Source organism: Mauremys reevesii, linkage group 8 (genome assembly GCF_016161935.1).
Source record: "Mauremys reevesii isolate NIE-2019 linkage group 8, ASM1616193v1, whole genome shotgun sequence".
Taxonomy (NCBI): domain Eukaryota; kingdom Metazoa; phylum Chordata; order Testudines; family Geoemydidae; genus Mauremys; species Mauremys reevesii.
The window spans coordinates 68,619,820-68,644,674 of NC_052630.1; the positions used below are offsets into that span (position 1 = coordinate 68,619,820).

The 24,855-nt window shown below is 38.1% G+C and overlaps 1 long non-coding RNA gene across 1 annotated transcript in view; it reads left to right on the forward strand.

Moving 5' to 3' along the window:
• Positions 1 to 805: 805 nt before the first annotated feature.
• Positions 806 to 24,855, forward strand: part of LOC120370855 — a 34,483-nt gene continuing 10,433 nt past the window's right edge. The window contains exons 1-2 of the long non-coding RNA XR_005583994.1: positions 806 to 1,015; positions 2,780 to 2,861. This is a non-coding gene — a long non-coding RNA (uncharacterized LOC120370855). The remainder of the gene's footprint in view (positions 1,016 to 2,779; positions 2,862 to 24,855) is intronic.

The window sequence follows — 24,855 nt, forward strand, 5'->3', positions numbered from 1 at the left end:
GAGGCAAGTCCGGTTCCCTCAGCCCACTGCTTCCACCTTCAGTGGACATGAGAGGTCCTGAATGCAGTAGAACAACTGTATTTCTATTGCAGTGGGTGATGATGGGAGGAGAGAATGCCATTTGGTGTGCAATACCTATAGTCCAGGCAGTGGAGCTATGCTGATTTATACAGAAAGAGCGTTTTTGTTCAGGCGTGGTGTTGGGAACTGGATTTGACTCCTTGAATTTAAGACATCTGTGTTCAGCTTCTGGTTTTATAGTTTCACTTCGACAAAAAATAGCACAAATCTGTTGTAGAAGGGGAGCACCACTAAGGGCTGTATTGACATCCACTAGGGGCTCTGTTGTTGCTATGCAGTTTTACTTGGAAGGTGCTTGGATACTATGGTTTAGAGAGAGAGAGAGAGAGAGAGAGAGAGAGAGAAAGTGTTTTTTTTTAATATATATAAATATATATAAAGCTGGGCTTGATCCTGAAAGGTATGGAGGACCATGTTATGCATGGGAGGTAGAGAGTGTCCATTCTCCCCTTTGACTCCAGCAGAAGTAGGGAGGCCTTAGAACCTTACAAAACTGGCCCAATGCATCTGCATTGTTTTCATAATGTTAGTGCTTTACAAACTTCTTGCACTATGAGCAGTAAGATAGCTAAGCAAATGGATTGGTTCAATGCATGAGCCTAGACTTTAATTCTGTAAAAGTCCTGTCACATTACTATCTCTCAGAATTCTTGTTATTAAACTGTGGCAGTAGGCACGAACAATAGGAAAAGAACATTGAGGGCAGCTGCATTCTGAAGATTTCCCAGGAGAAGACAAACAGCAACTCAGGCTGCCAGCCAGTGAAGTCAGAAGACAGCCTTTGTTTTAAACATGTTGGGCATGATTTAATTCTGCCATCATCAGCCAGATGGAAAACATGCTGATAGACTCTGAACGGCCACCAGCAGGATCAAAGGGCTTTGGGGTCACAATGTGATTAGCTGGCACAAGGGCATCTTTGATAACTCACCATGTAATTGTTTCAAAGATTTCATTTATTTGTCTGATGCATTAGAATTTGTCTTCTTCTTTGACAATATTTTCAAACCTTGTTTTTGTGTGTGTGTTTTTTTTAAGTCCAGTCCTGTGTTTTAAAGCTGTTTTTAGTACTGTATCTTTGGGTTAAATTATGCTCTCAGGGACACATGTGCAATCGGGCAGCTGGGTGTAACTATAGGTAGAATTTGGCTTTTGATGTACAAATTAAAAACATGTTAGATTAGGAAAGCTACTGAAATAGTGGAATGCTGCTTGAATGTTTGATTTCTGAGATGAAAGGAAATCTTCCTCTAACCAATAAGAATTAATGTATTTGCTATCATTCTTTTGTGTAGAGAGATTGGGGTATTTTTTATTTTCAAGAGAGAGGTCAGTTACCTATTTCAGATGTTCTTGTAGCTGTTTCATAGGCTTCTTTCCCAGCTGTCTCAGTACAATGCTCATTTAGCTTTTGTTCATAGTCTGAAGAAGCTCTAGGGAACACACAAAGTCACACAATAATGAAGCAGTCTTCTCTCTCTGTTTTCTCTTAGAATGAGACTATGCACTATGGTCTGGTTTCAAAGGCTCACTCATCTCACTAGGTAATGGGATCAAATTGTTTTACATAGGTTCTTTTTAGGGTGCCATGTCCCTGACAAGATGCAACCTTAAGCATGATAGCAGACAGAGTGTCATGGTAGTAAAGCATTTATTGACACTGTTTTACAAGTAAAGGAAGTGAGAAATTAAATTGGCACATGCAGTAGCTACATTACTAAAACAGTCCAGTGAGCATTTTTATTGCACAGGAAAACAAGAGATTATTAACATTTTAAAACATCCATTCAGTTCTCTGTTTCTCAAAAACTGACAGGCAGCAGCATTCTGTGTTTCAGCTTTTCTTAGGTTTGCAGGCTTTCCATGCCTTTCAGCCCCCTTTTCCTTGCAGGGCTGCCTAGGCAGATTCAACTATTTGGACACTTATTAACTTATTTAAAATGCTAAGTCCTTTAATCACGTTCATATCTTGTGTTAGGGAGTGATGTCCTACAAATACCTTTTGGTGGGTTTGTTTCTTCTCTTTTTCTGAGAAAGGTGATGACTATTTCAGCCATTGCAGTCCTCCTGAGTTATAACTAGCCATAACGAATTTGTCTGATATTACCTAGCTCCAAAGAGTCGGGTGCAATAACTGAAGGCCTATTCAAATCCCTACTTCTTTGGTTAAAGCCACTGGCCAAGGTTTTTGTCTGTCCTCTAATTTGCTTAATGTAACACATAATCAAAAGGACGACTTGGAGAACCCACTGAGGGTTTTTAATTTTTCAGGGAGGGGGAGCAAAAACTCTGGACTAGAGAATTTTAGAAAAAGATATGGAAAGGGATTAAGAGAGAAGGGGAACTGTAAGTTTTACTTTCACTATACTCTTGGAGAGGGCAGGTTGGAGAAACAAAGGTATGTCCAAGCCTATGGTTCTTGGGTAAGTGCGCCAAGACTAGGCCTCCTCTCCTGTTTGCTACTATTAGCAACAGGAGTGAGTCCTAGAGAGAGCTAGCAAGTTATCTGTATCAGATTTCTGTGCAGGAATCCTAGCACAAAGCAAAGGGGGTGCTGCAGAAAATCCCCAGAAACCCTCTGAGCCTCTTCCATGTTGGTTCAAACATGGCCTTCTACTGTTACATTCTTTAGTCTTTTCTTTTGGCTTACAGCAAATGGCCCAGATACATATTCAGATATAATTACTTACTATTGCAGATTATGAAAAGTTTGTGCAGAAATCCAGTGTGTATTGGAGATAGTGGGACCATTTCTATGTTTCACTAAGTATTCCTGCCAGGTAAAAACTCTCATATGCTATAACTAATATGAATTTATGAATCTTGACTAAAGAATAAATCCCAAAGCACACAATCTGTTGGCAATATTATGTATAATAACATTTTGGATCTCTTAGTAAAGAATTCAAAAGCCCTTTGCATTCCTCAATGGACCAGCAATAGACTAATGGTAAGCAGCAGTAGTAATGTTTACCCATGAGAAATCTTTCAGTAGAAATTTAAAGCTATCATCCTGTAACAGATCCTGGGCTCAATTCACCTCTGCTTGTTCAGCAACCAGGCACCACTGTGGTGAAGCTGGTTTCATAAGGGGGGTGTGTGTGGAATGTACCCCTGAGAGAAGGTACCGGTGTTTGCACCACCATCCTCTTTGTGGGATTCTGGTGTGGGGGAGGGGAAAGTACTTTATCCTGCAGCTGTTGTGCCATAGAATCTCACTGACTGAGGCTACTAGGGGATATATTGAGTCCTGGTGCACTGCCCCCCGCCGCCCCAGACCCTTCCAGGCTAGTGCCACCTCATCTGTTCATCACCCATCTAGACTTGTGTTATGGTGGCTATAGAGAAATACTTTCCACTATTGGGAACCTTGGGATCTGAAAAATACTGAGTTCAGTGCTGGACCCTGAAGTCCTTAATCCAGCTAAACTCACATTGAAGTCAATGTGAGTCTTGCTTGAATAAAATAAAATAGAGAATGAAAGCATGGAAAATACAAGAAAGAGTAATATGGGAAATAAAATTCTGCTTCTGTAAAACCGCTTTCAACAAATGCCCAGCACAATGCAGCCCCCCTCCTATAAATCATACATGATTAGAACAGACAGCTGGTTATTGTATACAAAAATATTTTCTAAACCAGGCATTATTACAAATGAAAAATGTACTGAGTTTATTAAGAATGAAACTGCCTGTTTTGCTAAGCATTTATGTGTAATGCTAGTGCTATGAGAAGAAATGAAGAGAGAATTGTAAGTATGGAATGCTGGCAAATTATGAAATTACATAATGGAACTACTACACTACAGCAAATGTCTTTTATAGTAATGTCTTTATAGCTTTTTTTCCCCCTCAGCCTCTGTTGTTTAATCCCTGAGAGCTGGCTTCATTTAAAAAAAAAAGTCAGAAAACCAAGCAACAAGTAGCTGTATCTACTATCCACAAAATCCTCTAGTAGCTCCAGAGCTATCATTCTCTTCTTAAGCTGCCCTGTAGAACTAAGCAAAAGATTCCAAGCTCGGTTCAACCCTGCATGTGCAGCACCCCAAGTTTGTTTCAGAGGAGATTCACTGTGCTATATAAAAGCAGGGAGGAAGAATGCACGATGGCATACGATACAAAAAAATCACATGGCGGAGAGGTGAGAGACATTGGCATACCATTCTGATAAAATGATGTGGTGTTTTTGAAGCCATCCATCCATCTATATAAAATAGAATTGGGAAACTGAATAAGTCTATGGCCACATCTTGTGGTTCTAAAGATACCACAAAACACTGAAACTTTACTTTGGTAAAACATCTCTGAGCAATACCCTGGTGATCCCAAGGTTGAGCTTGCACTTGATTCATTAAATCCCTTTCCCTCACTCCCATCCCACTTGCTTAAGTTGACAGAAATAATAATGAAGTGGAAAAGAAGATTCACCCACAGAGCTCAAGTTTGGTACAGCCAATGAGCCAACCTTGTCTCTGAATGAATTTCCTAAATACAGATGGCTCAAATCTCCATTCATTTAAATCTTAAATTTCCATTAACAGAATTTGGACACCTTGAATATAACAGTTATTTAATACAATGTTAAATTCCCTTTCCTCTTCTGAATGTGGTGTTCTTTGTGGTGTGCCTACTATTTTAGTTTTGGATATACTGGTAAGAAATGTCCCCAATGTGTTGTATTCTTCTAGGTTTGTATTTTAAGTGACCTAGTAAAATGGCAGGAGAACATTGGCAACATACTGGGGCGGGAGGGGTGGGGGGTGGGAGGAGGAGGGAGAGAATGCAGCACAAACAGTGTGTAGAGACACCTACATATCTCAAAACAAAAATAACTGCTTAATTATAGACACAAAACAAGCACAGCTGCACAGGAATAGGAAATTGCTTCACTTTTGAAGACAGTATCACTAAGATACAATCTACATACATTAAATGCTGGGCAACACCTTAAAATTTATGCAAATAAACAAAACAGAACACAAACACACTGCAGCTCTGTAATTAGGAATTGAAGACCCAATGACACCTCCTGGAAAATGTTGAAAAACATTCAATTTAGAAACAATTGTGTTACTGTGCTATTATGTTTTCTCTATTTTTACTCCTTTTTTAATTTATTATGCAAAAGTCTTAGAGGAAACCAGAATCGTTGTTCCTCGAGTCCCTGTTTTCAAAAGTATGCAGAAATGAGGATGCACGAGCCACAACCAAAGTGTATGTGCAAGCCCAGATGGCTCAAAAAAGCCATTGTACATGTTGTTTTTGAAAACTTTGGCTAACAATTGTATCCCATAGTCATATCTTTGACCTCCAATCATAATTAGGACTGTGGTATCATACAAATTGTATTGTTTTTCTTCAATTTTCATTTTTTCCTCCTTTGAATTTCTAGACCTACTTCGAAGAAATACTTGTATGGTACATCATCCACAAACATTATATATTTCCTTAGCATTAAAGAAAATCAAATGCCCAAACACTTCATTTCTTCCTTATTCTATTCCTCACTTTAACCTTCTGGGTGTCCTTCAAATTGCATTTTGACAAACTATGGAACTGATCCTGCAATCATTTATTATTGGGCTAAGCCTATTATTTTTAAGTAGCTATTTTTTTAAAAATTGAAAATTTTCATGTTTTCTTTTTTTTTAGTTAAAATTTCAAAATGATTTTTTTAAGTGAAAAACATTTAATTTTCTTAAATTTCTATTGAATTTGTATTTTTCCTATTACCCACACTTTTAAAATTTTTCCCTGGTGTCTTATCCACTTGAAAAGTATAGGGAGGGAGGTGTGTGTGTGTGTGTGTGTGTCTCAGTCAGAGGGAGAGAATGTGTTCCTTTCTTTCACTTTTTACTATAATATTTTTTCCAGTGAATAAGGGAATATAATAAGCAGCAAAACCCCACTTTCTCATTTTTTAAACCACTCTTCCCACTCCCACTCCACACTGCCACTGGGGAAAGGGTTGTGGGTTGAGGGGAAGAGAGAGTTAAAAGGGAGTTAGCGCACCCCCCTACGTTTATCACTTTTTCTTTTTTCCAACTCTTTTAAAGTGAGGGAAACGGGGAAGCAAGCATCAGAGAACCATGTAAAAATTCCCCTTACTTTGAAACTTTAAAAGATTTTTTTCATTTTGAATTTTATTTTTTTAAACAGATCATTGAAGAAACATTGACTAGCCCTACTATTCACTGCTAGGTCCAATAGCAGGCCTAAAGTTACCTTCTGTACTGAGTACTGTTATTCAAAACCACCCCTGTTCTGTTTTGTTGTTCCCCTGTTTCTAGGTATTTTTGACAAGTCTTACAGCTGAATGGGTATACAGCCCCTCCTTTCTTCTCAAACAGAAGACATTTTGCAATAAGTTATACAACACTGTTTTGATGATGCCACAATTTAGTAATCTTCAATGCTACCTAAAACATTGATGAAAAAGCAATTTAGCAACAGAACATTCAATCTGGCTTCCATGTTTCTTTTTCCGTCTGTTTCTGCTTCCATAACACTTAAGCAAAACTCTTTCATTGGATCCTTCTGATGGATTGGCAAATTTGCTAATGATGGTGCTGTTGAGGTCTGTGCATTGTCACCTTTTAAAAGATTCATTTAAGATTTTGCATCCGATGAAGTGGGTATTCACCCATGAAAGCTCATGCTCCAAAACGTCTGTTAGTCTATAAGGTGCCACAGGACTCTTTGCTGCTTTCACAGACCCAGACGGCTACCCCTCTGATATTTAAGATTTTGGTTACATTCCTCAATTCATCAATTCTAATCATAATTTTCCCTAAAGCTTATCATGTTGCTCAGCCCTTCTGTTTATGATCTTCAGCTTCTAGGATCATATTATATCCTTTATGTCCAGAGTTGCTTAATCCTGTAGAAACAGTGACTTGGAAAAAAATGAAAAAAGTGATAGCTACAGTACACTACAGAACAGATGAGGTACAATATCTCTAGCTAAAGAAAGAGAAAAATGTTGTACTTTAGAAATCTTATGAAAAAGCCCCAGTCTCTTTACCACCATCTTAGGTTCAACCAGCTACTAGTTGTTTATACACTGAAATTCAAATTACAGTGCCATCTGTGTAGGATGCTGGACCACTCCTTCCCATCTAAAAATGGTTGAATTTTTGGGAAACAATTCAAAGCAACATCCACTTTTTGCCATACTGTATCCTTGTTTGCTTGACTCCAATACATACATACTAAGAAGATAAACTTCAACACTTTTTTTCATGTGATTGCATCAGGAAAAAAGATGTAGTGTGACTGATATCAGTGGACTTTGACAAATAAGAGCTCCACTGTAATTATACAAAAACTTCCTTCCATATTTTCACTCAACTGTTCTGCCAGTTGGATGTAATGGTAATCTCTCTAATCATTTCTCCAGGTATAGAAGTGTCTTAAAATAATAGTAATAGTAATTAATAATACCCTGACCTGAACTTATTACTATGATGGAACATTTATTATTCAGCTAATGGGGCATCACTATCCACTCTTATACTTTTAAAAGACTTCAGAATAACTGTCCTCTATTTATGCAGCTAGTTGATCAATTAACATATCAAAAGAACACAAGACAGAATGCAAATCTGTGTCCAAAACCAATAACCAATATAGAATTATATTAAAATCTCAACTGGTGAAATTTAGCCCTGTACAGAAGGACAGTCTAAGGCCAATGCACCACTTGTCCCATTTAAGCAATTTAAAATGTAAATTGTTGGGGCAGAGACACTCTCTCTTATGGGCATGTACATCATTTTGCAAAATGGGCTCTCAGTTGGACTGGATGAGCATTGCTATAATACAACCAAGTAATAGTAACTTTTGGACCTATATGATCATCAGAACACAAAACCTCAGTTAAAGAGCAAGACCTGCAGTTGAAAAAATGTAAGTAGAGTTTGTGTGCCCAGTCCTTGTTAGCTTTTTGCTGCGTTTAAAAAGTTAGATTATAAGATATAATAAATATCCATACAATACACAAGGATTTACTGAAAGAACTTGACGTGATAATAGAGTAGGACTGAAGTAAATGGGCTGTTAGTGTACATGGAAAGTATTTCTGTTTCTTAAAAAAATCATGTTATGGTCACAAGATGAGGAACAAAATCAGATTCAGCATGCTAATTAACAAAATAAGCAGTGCTAGACTTTTTGGTTTTGAATGTAGAAACTTGCAGACAATTTAAAGCTCTTGCTGCCACCTTTCTCTACAACACCAAATGGTTTAAGATTATCAAATCAGTTAAGGGATTTTAGACACATCTTCCATTACTTCTTCACCAGCTAGTCTTAGCTTCATTGAACCAAAGGGATGGGAAAGGAACTCACATATCTATCACATAGTACAGTTGTTGTTATTTTTTTAATGTTTATCATTCTTAAGTTGGGCCAAAATATGTTTTTTAAGTTCTTCCAACTACTAGGTTGGAGAATATTTATCCATTTAGTGATGGACCATGGAAATACAAGTTCCCAGTAGTCCTTAGAAGCTGTGAATATAGTTTTTCTGTTTCTTTTTCCTTCTGTGTGTGAATGTGTTTTTAATTTATAAGGGGGGTTACACTCAGGAGCTTGCTATGTGAACGGGGTCACCAGTACAAAAGTTTGAGGATCACTGGTATAGAGGTTTATTGTACCTCTGCTTTTGGAAGTGGTTTGTCCCCTGCTGGAATACTATGTCCAGTTCTTGTGCCCACAATTCAAGAAGGATGTTGATAAATCGGAGAGGGTTCAGAGAAGAGTCACAGAAATGATTAAAGGACTAGAAAACATGCCTTGTAGTGATAGACTCAAAAAGAGCTCAATCTATTTAGCCTAACAAGGATAAGGTTCAGGGGTAACTGGATTACAGTCTATAAATATCTACCTAGGGAACAAATATTTAATAATTGGCTCTTTAGATTAGCAGAGAAAGGTATAACATGACCCAAATACCTGGAATTTAAGCTAGACAAATTCAGACTGGAAATAAGGAGAGAAATTAACTATTGGAATAATTTCCCAACAGTCGTGATGGATTCTCCATCACTGACCAATTTAAAGTCAAGATTGGATGTTTTTCTAAAATATCTATTCTGGTAATTATCTTGGGGAAGTTCTATGGCCTGTGTTATACAGAAGGTAAGACTAGAGGATCACAATGATCACATTTGGCATTGAAATCTGTGAATCTAGTTCCTGGACTTTTTGATGGAATGCCTTGGTAACAAGATGAAATTGTTCTTTGGAGTCTTTGTAATGTTAATTTCTTCATAATACTTACTGATACATTTTGCAAGTAGCTTTAGATAGTTTCAATATTTGTGGCAGTGAGTAAGCAGTTGAAAACAATGTCACGGAGTTAGATTTTTTTTTTTAACGGAATCTTTCAAACATAAGTAACTATAAAGCACACCTTTTCAATAGTAAATAGTTTTATGCGGGTTAATCTTGTGACTTCCTTCATCCCCATGTTTGACCTTCAAAATTAATATCAATTAAATGCATATGTGAAAGAACATTGTTCTAGTTTCTCAATAAAACAATTATATTTTTATTTTTATATTCATGTGGCTTTTTTTCCCCTTCTTGCAATTATTTGTGAGAAATCAGCAATACCTCATCACCTTTTCTTTGGTTGTGATAACAGATTTAATCTATATTTTGGGTAGTTGGTAAGAAGTGGTTATTAAAACATTTCCTATCTTGCATTGCCACTGCCTCTTTCACTAACACACAAAGAATTCTCTTGCCTCTGACACTAGAAATGTTTAATTACTTTTGCAGCAGGGGCGGCTCCAGGCACCAGTGCCGCAAGTGTGTGCCTGGGGTGGCAAGCCACGCGGGGGCAGCATGCCGGTCGCCATGAGGGCGGGAGTCAGGTGGCCTTTGTCGGCGTTTCTGTGGGAGGTCCACCAGTCCCGCGGCTTTGGCGGCAATTCGGCGGAAGGTGCCGAAGGTGCAGGACTGTCACATCACCTGCAGAAATGCTGCTGAATTCGCATGACCAGCGGACCACACACAGGCATGCCGCCGAAGACTGCCTGACTACCATGCTTGGGGTGGCAAAATACACAGAGCCGACCCTGTTTTGCAGTGTCACTTTGAATATGCTGTTGATGAGAAGCAGGACCCTGTTTCTTCAAGAAAGGTTGATGTCATTTATAGATGATTGGATTATACTTTGCTCAGCAAAACCAAATCTCAACCTGGACTTTTCTGCAGGTAAAGGATCTGCTTTAGTGATTTCTAAAACTCATTTTCTCTTTGAGCCAAATGACACCTGTTTATTATACACTAAGGTGTAGGTGACCTGAGGAAAGCTTGCTGACTCAGAAGAAAGTGTCCTAGTCCAATATGTTACTTATGAAAAACAAAATCCTGAAGAATTATTAAAAGGGTTATGATTAGGTTAGTCTTAGCTGACATGTTAATATGCATTTTACGTGAATGTTTATTTTGTTGTTCAATGAGCGAAAACCCACTAATAGTTACCATAGCAATTCATATTCTATATATTACTTTTGGACACATTGCAACAAAAAACATATTCTTAATGCCTTGTTTGTTCCAGGAATGTGTATGTTACAACTTATACATACATCATCTCCAGAGCTGTGCATGAAAATACCAGACACACTATGTCTTACCACTTAAAAAAAAAACCCTCTCTCACAAGAATTTCAGAATGCTTTACTATCTGAGATCACCAGATGAAATCCTCTCTTGTCACCCTGCTCTACTTTGAGCTGTTAAATTCATGTGACCAGAGGAAAGCCAGTGAAGTGATGCCATTTGTTTATTTTTTTTTTATTTTTAATGTTCTTGGAAACAGCGTCACACTACAGCCAGAACAGCTATATTTTAGTATTCGCTAGATCTCCTAAAAACCAGCTGGCACCATTAAAAAGGAAACACATACAATACCAAATTATTAACTGTACCACAGTATTGCCTATATTTAATGGGAAGTATACCACAGTTTATTTTAGTACCATAGTAAATGTTTCTTTTTAATGGTGCTCACTGTATAATGTATCATATATATAGACAGACATATATGTTAACATGTATTTATACACAAGTACACTTTATTGAGCAATTGAAATTTTTAGACCTATAAATACTAAATTGAGTACTCCTGGTATTAATACATTTAAACTGGTATTTCCGAAGGCACAAAGGGCAGTTAGGCACCCAGCTCCCACTGAATGTTGATGAGACTTGGGGACCTCACTTTAAAGAGACTACCTTTAGACCTTAAGCATCATCAATCAGATATCCCCAAGTTATGCTGAAAAATGCCCACCCAACATTAAAGTAGATTTAAAATGACTGACAACAGTAGAGAGCAATCTGTTGAGCTGAAAACATAGTAGAGGAAAATATATCAAATACATGCATATATTATATATACCGGTGTGTATATATAGCTGATTCAGAAATGTTTTTCCTTTAAGTTGGTCTGCTACTAATACCATACTGAACATTTGAATATAAATATGTTGGCAATTAAAACATTTTCTGTACAGTAGCATTCACTTGAACGAAATGTTTTTTTCTAAATTATTTAATTATAAAAGACAAGTTTTCTCCTATCAGGTGTTACTAACTAATATTTCTGCCACTTCCTGATGATCATGAGTTTAGATGCAGTTAGATACTATTTTTGACTTATAATTTTCAGTTTTGCATCTGCAATTATTTGTGGGTGCAATTTGTCATTTACATATAAGGTACATGACATCTAAATGCCATAAATTGTGAAGATATATAATTGCAGATGCAAATTTACACCTGCAATTATCTGTGCCTGAAAATTATAGTCTCATAAGAGTCCCTGTTAAAGCATGGCTGAAAAATGGGCCCTCAGTATCATGTGCATTCTAATTACTTTTCCGCACATTTTTAAGACGCATTTTTTCTTCCTATCCGACCCTATCTGCAAACTGTACTTTCTTCATTTTTCTATTTGAAAGGTTATTAAAATGTTTTAAAAGAAGAATTAGGTAAACTCAGGAAAGAGAAATATTGTAGATATAAAGAGCGTTTGTCACTTCTCTTCTGTGCCGCATTTTGTTTTAGCTGTGAATGGACTTTTATAATGGTTACATTAATATTTTATGGAAAGCAGTCCTGCATAATTTACCTCCTGAATCATGCAATCAGTCCATTAATGTACAAAAATGGGTGTTTTCTCATACACATTTGATTTTCCCAGGTATTCACCTGGACCCTGGTACATGCTTATATATATTCTTATAATTCTTCAGATTTCCATTTTAAAAGAAATATGCAATAATCACTTCACCTTGTACATTAGGATATATAGCAAAATCATGGAATGCCTACACAAGCTTAGGTTTATGATATATGAATTTTAATTGGAAAGGACTGTGCACATTTCTGTGGGGAATCAGATCGTCGGGTTGAGATTTCAGTTCAGATTCTCTACCAAAACCTCTCAGTGTTAAAATTGGAGAAATATATGTTTTCAACTGAGATGAAGGAAGGAGGGGGAGGGTAAAGCACATGCAACTTAGAATTTTTTTACATTTTTACTATAGTGAAAGGTAAGGTTATTTTCTTGAGACAGAGTATTTCACAATGGTTATTTGTCTCAGTTGCTAAAGGTGTTAATCACTTGTTAAGCATGCATCGAATGCTCTTGGTGCTCTTCCAACATAGGCAATGTACAACCTCATACATGTATAATAGATTCTTAGTTTGTTGAGTGCCTTGAAATGTATTGATTAGATTCTTGACCCAAGAATTTTGGAGCTCCTCTTTCCTGTGTTGGTGCTTTCATTGAATGTTTGTTCTTGAAACCATTTTCTCCCATTGCCTTTTGCAGGTATTGAGTCCCTGCAGTTGGCTCACATGGTCCATGGTGATTTTTGTTTATCTGCCTCTCTTTGGAGTATATAACTGGCAGTTGCAACTCTTGAGTCTGAGGAGCCAGCTTGGAAACTGTCTGGTGCCAGCTGGTGTCTGTTATTGGGCAATGCATTTTTTACTTTTTTTTTAGTGTTGTCACTTCTTGGAGGTGGAGTGGAGGAGGAGTAAAATATCAGGAAAGGTAACCTCACCATCTTCTTTTAGATTTCTCATTAGGTGGCATGTTAAAGAGAGAGGGAAGAAAAAGAAGATGGAAAAGATTAATAGAGGAAAAAAACAGAAGAGAAAATAATTAAAGAATTAAAGAATTATAATAATTAGAAGAACATTCACCCTGCCTCTTCCAACTTTACTACGATATCAATACATAACGTACTGCAGAACCGAAAAGGAAAATTAAATAAGATGGAGACAATTAATTGAATAATACCAAGTGAAAATAAAGGGAACAAAGAAGTGAAATTAATACTCTAGATGAGCACATAATATTTGAAGCTAGTGACATGGTTGACATGTGATGCCTCCCTATCCCTGACATGTTTGTTCTCATCCACAGTAGCTAAACAATTTAACAAGATTTTCCTATTTTGAGGTTAGTTAATTTTAAGAGCAGGTTAGACAAACACCTGTCAGGGATGGTCTAGATAATACTTAGTCCTGCCTTGAGTGCAGGAGACTGGACTAGAAGACCTCTTGAGGTCCCTTCCAGTTCCATGATTCTATGAACTATAAACAAACCTGTTTATTACTTCATGCTTGTAAGCCATTCTTAGGAATATAGATTTTAGGCATGGTAACACTAGTCTGTTATCCTGTCTCCAACAGTGTTCAGTACCATATTCTTCAAAATAGGCTGCCAAATCTCTGTGTGCACCAGGTTTCCAGTAATACTACACTAAGGGGAATGCTTTCACCCTAAACGGTGGCCTGATGAATGAAGACTAATGGTGTCTGTCACTTTAACTTTGACAGAATAACAAGGAAGGAATGGGAAAAATCACTGGAATGAAAATCATAAAAAAGTTAATGAAACCTGAACTATTAGAGTTTTAGTCCTCTCTGAAGGTGTGAATGGAGAGGACCTAACAGATTTTACAGGAAATTTTCTTACAACTTTTAGAACTGGAGTTTGGTAATGTTTAAAGAACATGTAGGCAAAAGAAACCATGTGCTATTCTTTCCTTAAATCTCAGTGATTCGTTCCTTACATACACCTCTACCCCAATAGAACGCAACCCGATATAACACGAATTCGGATATAACGCGGTAAAGCAGCGGGAAGCCCTGGGCCCTTTAAAGAACCACCCGAGCCCCCACTGCTTTACTGTGTTGTATCCGAATTCGTGTGGAGCCCCGGGCCCTTTAAATCACCACCCGTGCCCGGCTGCTGGAGCCCTGGGGCTCCGGCAGCAGTTGGAGCACCGGGCACTTTAAATCCCCACCGGGCTCCGGCAGCCAGACTCGGGTGGTGATTTAAAGGTCCAGAGGCTCCAGCCACTGCAGGGAGCTCCGGGCCCTTTAAATCCCTGCCCGAGCCCAGTTGCCAGAGCTTCGGTGGTGATTTAAAGGGACTGGGGCTCCCCACCACGGCTGGAGCACTGGGCAATTTAAATCCCCGCCGGGACTCTAGCAGCCGGGCTCGGGCGGTGATTTAAAGGGCCTGGGACTCTGGCCGCTGCGGGCCCTTTAAGTCCCTGCCTGAGCCCCGCTGCCAGAGTTCTGGCAGTGATTTAAAGGGCCCGGGGCTCCTCACAGGGGCCAGAGCCCCGGGCCCTTTAAATCACTGCCGGGGAAGCTGGTCTAGTCCAGCATGGCGTACTGGCTCTCACCTATAAGGCGGCGAGATTGTTTGGCTCCCGAGGACCACGTTATATTGGGGAAGAGATGTACTTGTCTAGCAGCTGGTGCTATATATGAAAAATACTTTCTTTTATTAGAGAAGTAAATGTTACTCCTGGAAAAGGTTATGCCCATAACAAGCCAGGAGAGGAATACAATATGTTTCTTAACTTTCCAGGTCTCTTAAATAATATAACTTTAAGGAGCAAGAAAATAAATCTCACACTATTAGGATTATTTAAACATGAATTATTTACCATTACAATATTATGTATAGGGAAATCTTATCTAAAGTTGTGTGTGCAATTTCTCTTGACTAAGATTTTTGCTTGTGAAAGACTTGGTTTTGTGTGTCAAAACCTAATTTGCCTACTGATATCAGGTAGTCAAATTTGAAATTTTTGGCCCGAGAATATTTAATACAATAGCTGCCAATATTTACCTATGAAATGAGGGCAAGTTAATTAATCTTTTCTAGTTCTAGTGTGTGCAGTGAAGTTAAGTTTGAGAGATGGAGGTGAAATATTGTGACCCTATAAAAACATAGCTATTTAGAATTATTGGCAAAATTAACATACACAAAATTATTTATGGAAATATATAACTAAAATGAATAGCTTTACGGGGATGTCATCTTCACTACATGTAAATTTCCAGCAGATTAATGAAATATGCATTACTGATCCTCTAAATATATTTTGGCAAATCAAAATGTTAACTAGTTTTTCACATTCTACTCAAATGAGAGAGAATTCTTTGTAAAATCAAGTATAATATAGCAAAATTTGTTCCAAGTCCATGGTATCAGGATCTAGAATTCATTCTGTCCTGATCCCTGTATTCAGTGACCCCGATTCTGATCTTACATACCCTGATTTAAATCTGGAATAAATCTCTGAAGTCAATGGGTAACGCCAATGAAATCAATAGTGACACCACTGTAACCACTGAGAAAAAAGAATCAGGCTTAGTCTTGAACCACTGATATGGGGTGAAATCCTGGCTCCTTTCAAGTTGATGGCAAAACTCCCAGTGTTGCTGCTTAATTACAAAGGTCAGGGGATTGGTACCCGCTTCCAGATTTAAAGTATTCCTTCTTTTCTATTCTATCACAGGCACATCCTATTCTATCTCTAGTATGTGCATAAGCTGAATATTTCATATCATAGAGAGTATATTCTAGGGCCATACTTTCAAAAGTGCTCTGGATTCAGGAGTTCCTAGCTCTCAAATCTGTCTAAACCTATTATGACATTCCCAATGTTCAGGAGCATTTCTTGTCTGTTGGGTTTGAAGATATTATGGTGGTAGAGCTACATCCTTCTCTGCTCTATCATACACAAGAATGTTTTAATGAGGGGATTTTTAAGTTGGACTGATTTCCTCAACATTTTAAGATCACAAATATATTTTAAGGGACCATGATGGTCATCTATTCTGACTTCCTGCATAATACAGGCTAGAGGATCTCATCCAGTGATGCCAGCATCCTACAATTTGTGACTGAGCATGGAGCATTCCTTTTAGAATGACTTCCAATCTTGATTCTAAAATGCCAAGAAATGGAGAATGGAACACATTCCTTTTGGCAATCTTGCCATATTTCTTGGTAATCTGCAGTTTTGTAAACTCTGTCTCTCCAGCCATATTCTACTAAAGCCCCAGTGCAGGAATAACAGGGCTATACCATGTAAGTACGTGTACTGAAGTGCATTGGGATGGCTATGTGAAGAAGATGCACAGTATCTACAATAGGTAAATTAATACTGCTAGCCTTCCCCCCGCCCAAGAACACCAAATTCAATCATAAATTTGTAAAACAAAAGAGAGAGTAGTTCTGGAAAATGAGGTGTTGGGGGTGTAGAGGTTGAGTGTAAATGAAAAACCGAGAGTTGTTTTTCTGGTATCTGAATAAAAAGAGCAGTGGAACTGACAAAAGTAACGATCCAATGCACTGCTCATGTGCAGTCTACTTAGTTTAAGCTGACTCTGATTTAAAATGGCTGTCAATAACTACCTTCCCCCCACCCCTCACTGCAGCTCAAATGCAGATTTTCAATGGGATACTTTGCAAGCTATTCTGCAGTCTGAGTATTCTATATCGGCACTACTGTTAGGCACTTCTATAATATGACATACAGTATAACACTTGCTGTAAAAGGTCAATAGGTGAAGAAGGCTGCCTATAGTCTGGCGTTATTACTAAACAACTCATTGTGATCATATTACAGAAGTCACAACTGTGAGTCCCACGTTAAAGTCCCACATCATGATTACGATTCTAATTAGTTTAGTTTAATCACAATCAATACACTAAGGAGAAGCACAAGAGACAGCTAATATGATTTATTACCTATTCCAACAGCATTTGTCTTGGTTTCAGCATTTGTGCTATCTATCTCCAGAATGCCCCTGCCTACTTGACAGCAACCTGTCAGTGCTGTTATGATTGCTGTACACAGTGACTTTAACTACCAGCTTTTCCTGCAGATTTGGAAAATGATCAATCTACACTGTAATCACAGCAACACAGCATAACTTATACACTTGCCTATAGCCCCGTCAATTATGAAAGGATATAATATCAATATAGATTGTGGTCTGGTACCATATCACGTAGCATCGATATATAAGAACAACAGTGACTTGCCATTGGTGACTGGGCTTACGGGTATGATACACTCTTTTGAAGCATCTCTCTTACTAGTTGATGTTGTACAAATAGCTCTACAGGGAGATCAAGAGTGATCCTTGAAACTTTAAGTATACTTGAGAGAACCTCAAATACTCAGGCAGTGGCAAAGAACTTCAGTAATATAGAGGATTTTTGCAAGAGCTTTCTCAAATTTTGAAAGCCAAAGGTCAGATGCTTTTTTCTGGCATCCGTTTATTATTATTGGCAAATATACAAATATGATAAGGATTTAAGGTCACATTCAAAACATATGGCATTCTACAGTTGTGTTCCATTGCATCCTCCTTTCCAAGCCTCTGCTATGGGCAACCTGACTGATTTTATTGATAAATCTTTTATTCTTCACGAATGAATAATTCAGGTCATCTGCAGCAGGCTGGTTTGTTCTGTGAGAGTCTATGGGAAGTCTTGCCTGCCTCTCCCTCAGTATTGTATTATTTTCTCACTCTGCCAGTTGAGTCTGGAGGGACTGAAAATTTCATATGCAAATAATTTGCTTGTTTAAGATTTATCTTTAGTAGGATATATGGTAAAATAACAAACCTTTGATTCTGCCATCTGGTGCAGAAGGGAAGTTGGTTCTGGTTCCCTAATTCTCAGGGCCATCATCAATGCCTCTATGCAATGATGAGCTGCTTCTGGGCAGCTCCAACTTGTGCCACTGGTTAGGGTCTTTAATAGATCTTATGTCAATGGAGGATTGCTGTGGTGATTTGAAGCTTTTCCATGCCTTCCCGTGAACTTCTCCTCCACACATTGCAGGGGTGGGGGCATAGGGTGCACAATTGCACCAGGAAGGAGTTCCTTTATGCCAGGAGAAGTCTCTACTGGGCATTTGCAGATCAATTAGGCAAATTATTATTGCAACCTGAGTAATGCAAAGGCACCATAATGCAGCTTGAAATTTTTGCTCCAAATGTCTACAGAGCAGATTTTGTGTCCTTGTGAAGAGTTAATTTTATACTGATCACAATGGTCAATATATCATCACTAGAATGTTTTACTCTCAGATGCTTTATCAGGTCATACTGATATGCCATGGTATTAGCCTGTGAGACTTGGGGACAGCTTTAAACTCACTAATGACTGTGTAACTGTATTACAAAGAAGAGACACAGAGATATGTTCAGGTGATAAGGGTTGAAAAATGGTCACAAATTATAAATGATCTCCTGGAGCGTGACTGCAAATGCATTAGCAAAGAAAGATAAAAATGGTAGGTTAGGAGAAATTGAAACAAAACAATTATACTAGCTCCACAGAAAGAAAGGAGTATTTAACTGCAGACTTGTGCTGTCCAGACTGGTGCTAATCACTAATCAAGGAAAAGTTGTGTGTGTAATAGTAAAAAGCAAGAAAACTGAAACAATGAATTGCTGGCTGGATTTTTTTTTTTTTGGTATCACTCCTTAGCTCCCTGTATCTCAAAGAATGATTTGTGCTTTAGGTTATTTTTTGTTTTCCTAATTTTGTTTCCTGTTTTCATTATTTAAGCACAATATATTGCTCTTCTAAGAAATGTGCTAAATAATAGTATACTGCAATGCATATTTGCATATACAGTATACTTTTCAAATGCAAAAGTCATATATATTATGTATTTAAAAAATACAAAAAAACTGACTTTGTTGAATCAAAAGTTAAAGTGGGTAGCATGGAAACACTTGTATTTCTTCCATTCAAAGCACAGGTGCAAGTAGTGAGAAGATATATGTAGAGAGAGAGATGTTTTATATATAATCTAAATTTGCATCGGTATAGATGGGAGAGCGGATTACAGTGTGTACCTTACCTCAGTAAGACAAATGGAATCAAGGGGCTCTGGAGGAGAAAAGCTCCATGAGAATTCCAGAATTGCCACCCACAACTGTTCAAAGTCATGAGTCAGGCCCCTTTGGTTGATTTAAAAATTAGATTATAGTTGGTTCTCTATATTTACTTTCTGATTGTACATGGGTCATGTTTTCAAGCTCTTCTCTGCAACCATGAAGGCCAGAAACGTGCTTCTTTTTTTAATGAAAGTTGAGAGTCTCCTGCAGTCACAGGACTCCAGGAGCCGACACTTAAGAAAAATACAAAATATCATGAGGCTTACAATAAAATCACTACAGCTGGTGATACTGGAATTCACTTGTGGAGTTCCTCCCCTGAGTGTTGTTCTCTCAGAGGTGGGGTTTGCTCCCTCACAGAATAGGCAGCTAGACCCATCCCTTTGCCTAAGGTATCCTCATGAATCTGAGTGGTTCTTGGGAGATCCAAAGAAGATCACCCACAGTGGGCTCTGTGCTACTGCACCAGCTCTTACCCAGAGCAACCTTTCCATCACCAGCAAAGCCCACTTCTCTGGCCACTGTTGCCCTGAGACTGGATTATGATGACATAGAAAAGATAACACAGGGTCAGGCTACATGCTCTTTTCCAAGTACTGTCCATGGACTGGGAAAGAAGGAGGATGAATGTCCCAAGCCTATCCAATCCTCCCCCTACCCTACCCAATCTTCAATTCCTCCCATGAGCCCAATGCCGCACAGCCCTCTCTATGAGGGTGAGGGTACTGCATGAGGAAGAGATTTGTGCACAGAGGTTTCCCTCTGTGCATAGACCATCAGGGGATGAATCGGGATATGTTATGGAGTACAGGGGGCATGGAGTTCTTTATTATCCTGAGTACTTATATGATCTATTTTGATCTATTTTAACTGGTGCTTTTATGTCATCATGAATTCTAGCATCATATGGCGAAGTGACATTGTATCATCCTGTATGATGAGACATAGCATGGAGAAGACAACAGGGACAGAAAGGGATTCAGATCCCCAAGCAAAAATGCTGTGTTTGTACATGCGTGTATATGAACATAGATTGTAAACCTGTATAAGGACTCTCAGGGGAGGAACTCCACAAGTGAATTCCAGTATCACCAGCTGTAGTGATTTTATTGTAAGCCTCATGATATTTTGTATTTTTCTTAAGTGTCGGCTCCTGGAGTCCTGTGACTGCAGGAGACTCTCAACTTTCATTAAAAAAAGAAGCACGTTTCTGGCCTTCATGGTTGCAGAGAAGAGCTTGAAAACATGACCCATGTACAATCAGAAAGTAAATATAGAGAACCAACTATAATCAAACCTTTTTCTCCCTAATATCCTTTCTTTCTCGCTTCACGTTTTCCCTACTGTGGAAAGCCAGGAAGAGAGAGGGAATTGCTCCTGGATGTTGGCTGATGGCAAGGCCTGCATTTTCATCTCAAAGGGAATGAGAGTTAAAGGGACAGAGCTGCCTCCAAGCCTTCACTGAACTCTGGGCGGGAGGGAGGGCAGAGGGAGCCAGAAGCAGCGGGGTTATATTCCGATAGAAGAACAGAGGAAATCAGGCTCCCCCCCCACCCCAGAAAAAAACATTCCTCCTCATCAGCTGCTAGTGCTGCTCCACCCACTGGCAGGAAGACCTTATGTGCTAGCTCCTCAAGTTGCTCCCACCTCAGATTCTGCTGCCTGAGAAGTTCTTATTTCACTATCCAGGGAAGAGGCAAGAGGATGAGGTGTTCTAGGGGAACTAAAAGCTTTTTACAGAGAGAGGGGATTTTCTGTATCCGGTGCTTTCTTGTACTGTAACCCCTGGCAGAAGTCTGTGAGACTGACAGTATTCACATATGTTACAAACACTGCATCATTATGGATTCTCTGGATGACATATTTTACAGAAAAACTAATTTAAAATGCTTTAGAGGGCTTTTATTGGATTTTTTCTGAGGAAAGAAAAAATGTCAACTTTAATAAAAATGTAGTGCATTTTCTGTGAACTGTTTAATGTTCTGGTTCAATTCAGAGCTTTAGAACACGGCAATTTCCAGATGGATTTGGTTTTAAATCAGACATAAACACCTCGCTAAGTATTTTTGGACCTTCTGACTGTTTGTCAGAATCTCTCTAATCACAAACTTTCTAGGAAAAGTTACTGGGATCACCCTAATCTTAAAATTTCAGAACTGATTCAGCCATGTGACTTGGACAGTATGGGATCCTTCAATATCACTCTCCCACACTGTCATTAGCAAACAAAAATTGTTGAGTGACAGCTAAGCTTGTGGCAGAACATAACCTTCCATCCCAAATCTTAACAGAGTGAAAATAAGGAGAAAAGACTTGTGCATTTGTTTCCACCTTCATGTTGCCTACAAGACTGTCAATAATACACTCCCATACTGTGTAAGACTTTTACATATATTTCTAACAGATACCAAAAAAGCAATACATACCCTATTTTCATAAAACTGGTGCTCTAATGTGAAACCTTAAGTGATATCACATGGTTTTATATTAGTTATCTCCACAGATTAGCACATGAAACTTTGACACAGGTTTTGCATGTGAGTTTGATGAAGTTGGGGATAGTTATTGCTATGTGGTATCAGTCCACATTGTTGCTGCCACTACACCGTATGCCACCCTGAATCCTGTCTGCTCAATCCTTTGGTGATTTAGAAATTATTGTGTATAATCTGAGACCTAGGCTTTGTACTTAACCTCCATATGACAGACCAGTTCTGGTATTCTAAAATTAAATGAACACAACGGTCCACATAAAAGCACTACATTTTTATTAAGCAGAAATGTTTCTTTCCTCTGGACTTCCTTACAAATTCTAGTGCCACCCGATCTAAGACCTAAGCTTGGGAACAGATTGATTCAGTACATCTTTGAGCTTCTGATGCCACATGTTCTAACATACCAATGGACCTGTGGGATAATTTATTAATCATTTAGGGGAGTAGCAGGAACTCTTCTTTTATTTGGAGCTCCCTGGTTATGAGTATATAGATTTTTATCTTTAACGCTGTAAAGAGCTATAAGTGCATTTGTACAATGAAGCTATGAAAAAAAAGATCAGTTTCTTTTTATAGGGATTTAAATGTAAATCTATTTAAAAAGAAAAGACAAAGGACCAAATTCTGCCTTGACTCATAGCCCACTGCAATCACACATTATGGTGTAAATCTAAATCCAGTTTATATTGCATTCAGTGGGAGTCTTTCTATTGCAATCAAAAGAAGTTGGATTGAAAGCTAACCATAGTTAGCCATAGTTTTGAGATTTTGAGCCCAAACAACATTTAGAAATGTAAGTCTAACAAAGGCAAGTAAATTCCAAGGGAGACTGTTAATGGGCAGAATTTTTTTGGGAGGAAATGTGGTCTAGGGCAAAGGCATGGCAATCAGGACTCATATAGTAGGTTCTATTTCTAAAAAAGTAAATGGTATAATTATTGTTGAAGAAAATTCCCAAATTTTTTTAAACTACATTTTGTAGTAAGCTTAGCAAAGGTCAGTTTTCTGGTTAATTAGCAGATACTTTTGCTACAAGAAATTGGATACACAACTCTGTATTTATTTATTATCAGTATTTGGTCACACTGAAATCTCCCTGAATTCTGATGATGCTGTTCTTTTCCAAGGCTGTTCTTTTCTAAGACTGTTGTTATGGGATTTCCCCATTTTGAGTTACGGGCATTTCCCATTTGCTATACATAAGAGACTGGACACCTGCATCAACTAGATATTCCAGATCAACTCCAACACTTGGTCTCAGGAAGTACGGCATTATCCTTACCTGCAACATTTGAGCAGGATACTTTTGCCTAATGGTTAACTTTACAGTGACGTTTTTTGTGGTACTCAGTTCTTTTTTGGTAGCAGAAGCACTACATTTAGTCTTGTTTCATTTTTTGAAGTCATGTGAATTTCTGGCCAATTCAGTTAGTCACTTTTTTTATCACAACCACTATCAATCAACATTAGCTGTTTGTCTCCATTCCGTATCTTGGTCACAAGTTGCCATGGAAAAAAAGTACAATATGGTTTGCACAGACTTTAGGGTAAGAAAAGTGAGATTTACAATATATCTGAACCAAGGGATACTGCAACACCTCTATTCACTGCAGCCAAAGTGGTTGTCCTTTTAATAATGAAATCACCAGCAAAGGCTCTGACACAGCTCTGATCCTGCTCCCTTTGACATCTATGGCCAAATGACTGATTTCAATGGTGCAAGCCATTTGGAGTTAGTGTCTGTGTTTTTCTAGTTCTGCTACAGGGAATTCTTGCTATGCCATATTGATGTTTTTTCTTTCCATTGTTTAATGTTACAAGTCTTTCTTACCCTCATGTTCTTGTGCCTGCAGGCTCATTCAGTAGGCCCCTCTTCATCACAATGACAGCATACCAGGTTTTTACACCAACACATTACTTCTGAATTTATCTTACCACATCACTGATATTCTTAACTACCTGACATTTTGTTTGAAAATTCAGTTGTCATCTTGGTGCATTTTGCAGATGCATTCAGACATTTCTATAACCTTATGGTGTACAAGACCAGCTCATACAATAGGTGCTTCTCTAGTGCCTCAGTAGGTAAACCACAGACGAGTTTGTCATGAAGGGTATAATTTTATGTGGTATTATATTCACAATGTTCAGAGAGCTTATATAAATCTGCCACCAACTGTGAGGCCACAAAATTGGAATATCTTAGTATTTGAATATAACTGAAATATTTGCACAAGCTCTGCATATTTTAGTTCCCAGTGTAGTTGTGTCTACTGGTGTAATAGGGTGACAATGTTTCTGACCTGTGTTATACTTAGGAGAGTGGGTACCGTACAGTCATGCAGTGGGGCATTTGTTGCAATGTTATATTCATGAGGCTTCATTCATCACAGAGTTAACTTCATTTTATAACAGTGTTATGCTATCATAAAACATGGAGAAAATCAGTGGTGAGTATAGCTGGACAGAAATTTTCTGAGAACAGTTATCTCATCAGAAGATACTGATTCAACAGAATCTTAACATTTTGCAGGAATGTGATAATTCTATGACAAATCTAATGGAAGCCAGGCAGCTGGCAACTTGCCCACCTCCCTGGACAACCTGGTTCTTGGGTCCCTTGAGCTCCCAGACTCCTGGAGTAGCCACCTTTCCCAACTCCCAGGGCAGCCAACTACTCCGGGAGTCAAGTAGGGAGCTTTGACTTTCAAATTGTCTAACTATTTCATTAAAACATCATCCAGGAGACACTTTGAACAAGAAAACAAGATGTTTCACTCTACTAATTAGAATTGTTCTAATTACATACAATAAAAATAAAATATAAAATGATTATAAATTAAAATAAAGAAATATAAGCAAAATATAAAAGTTAAATTACATTAAAAATGTTAATAAAAATATTTCATTTGGAAATTTTCCAAACAAAATAGAATTTTTCAAAACTTTTTTGCAGAGTTCTGAAATTTACAGTGGAATGAAAAGTGTTGTTACTTTTGGTTCCAAATCAGAATTGTTT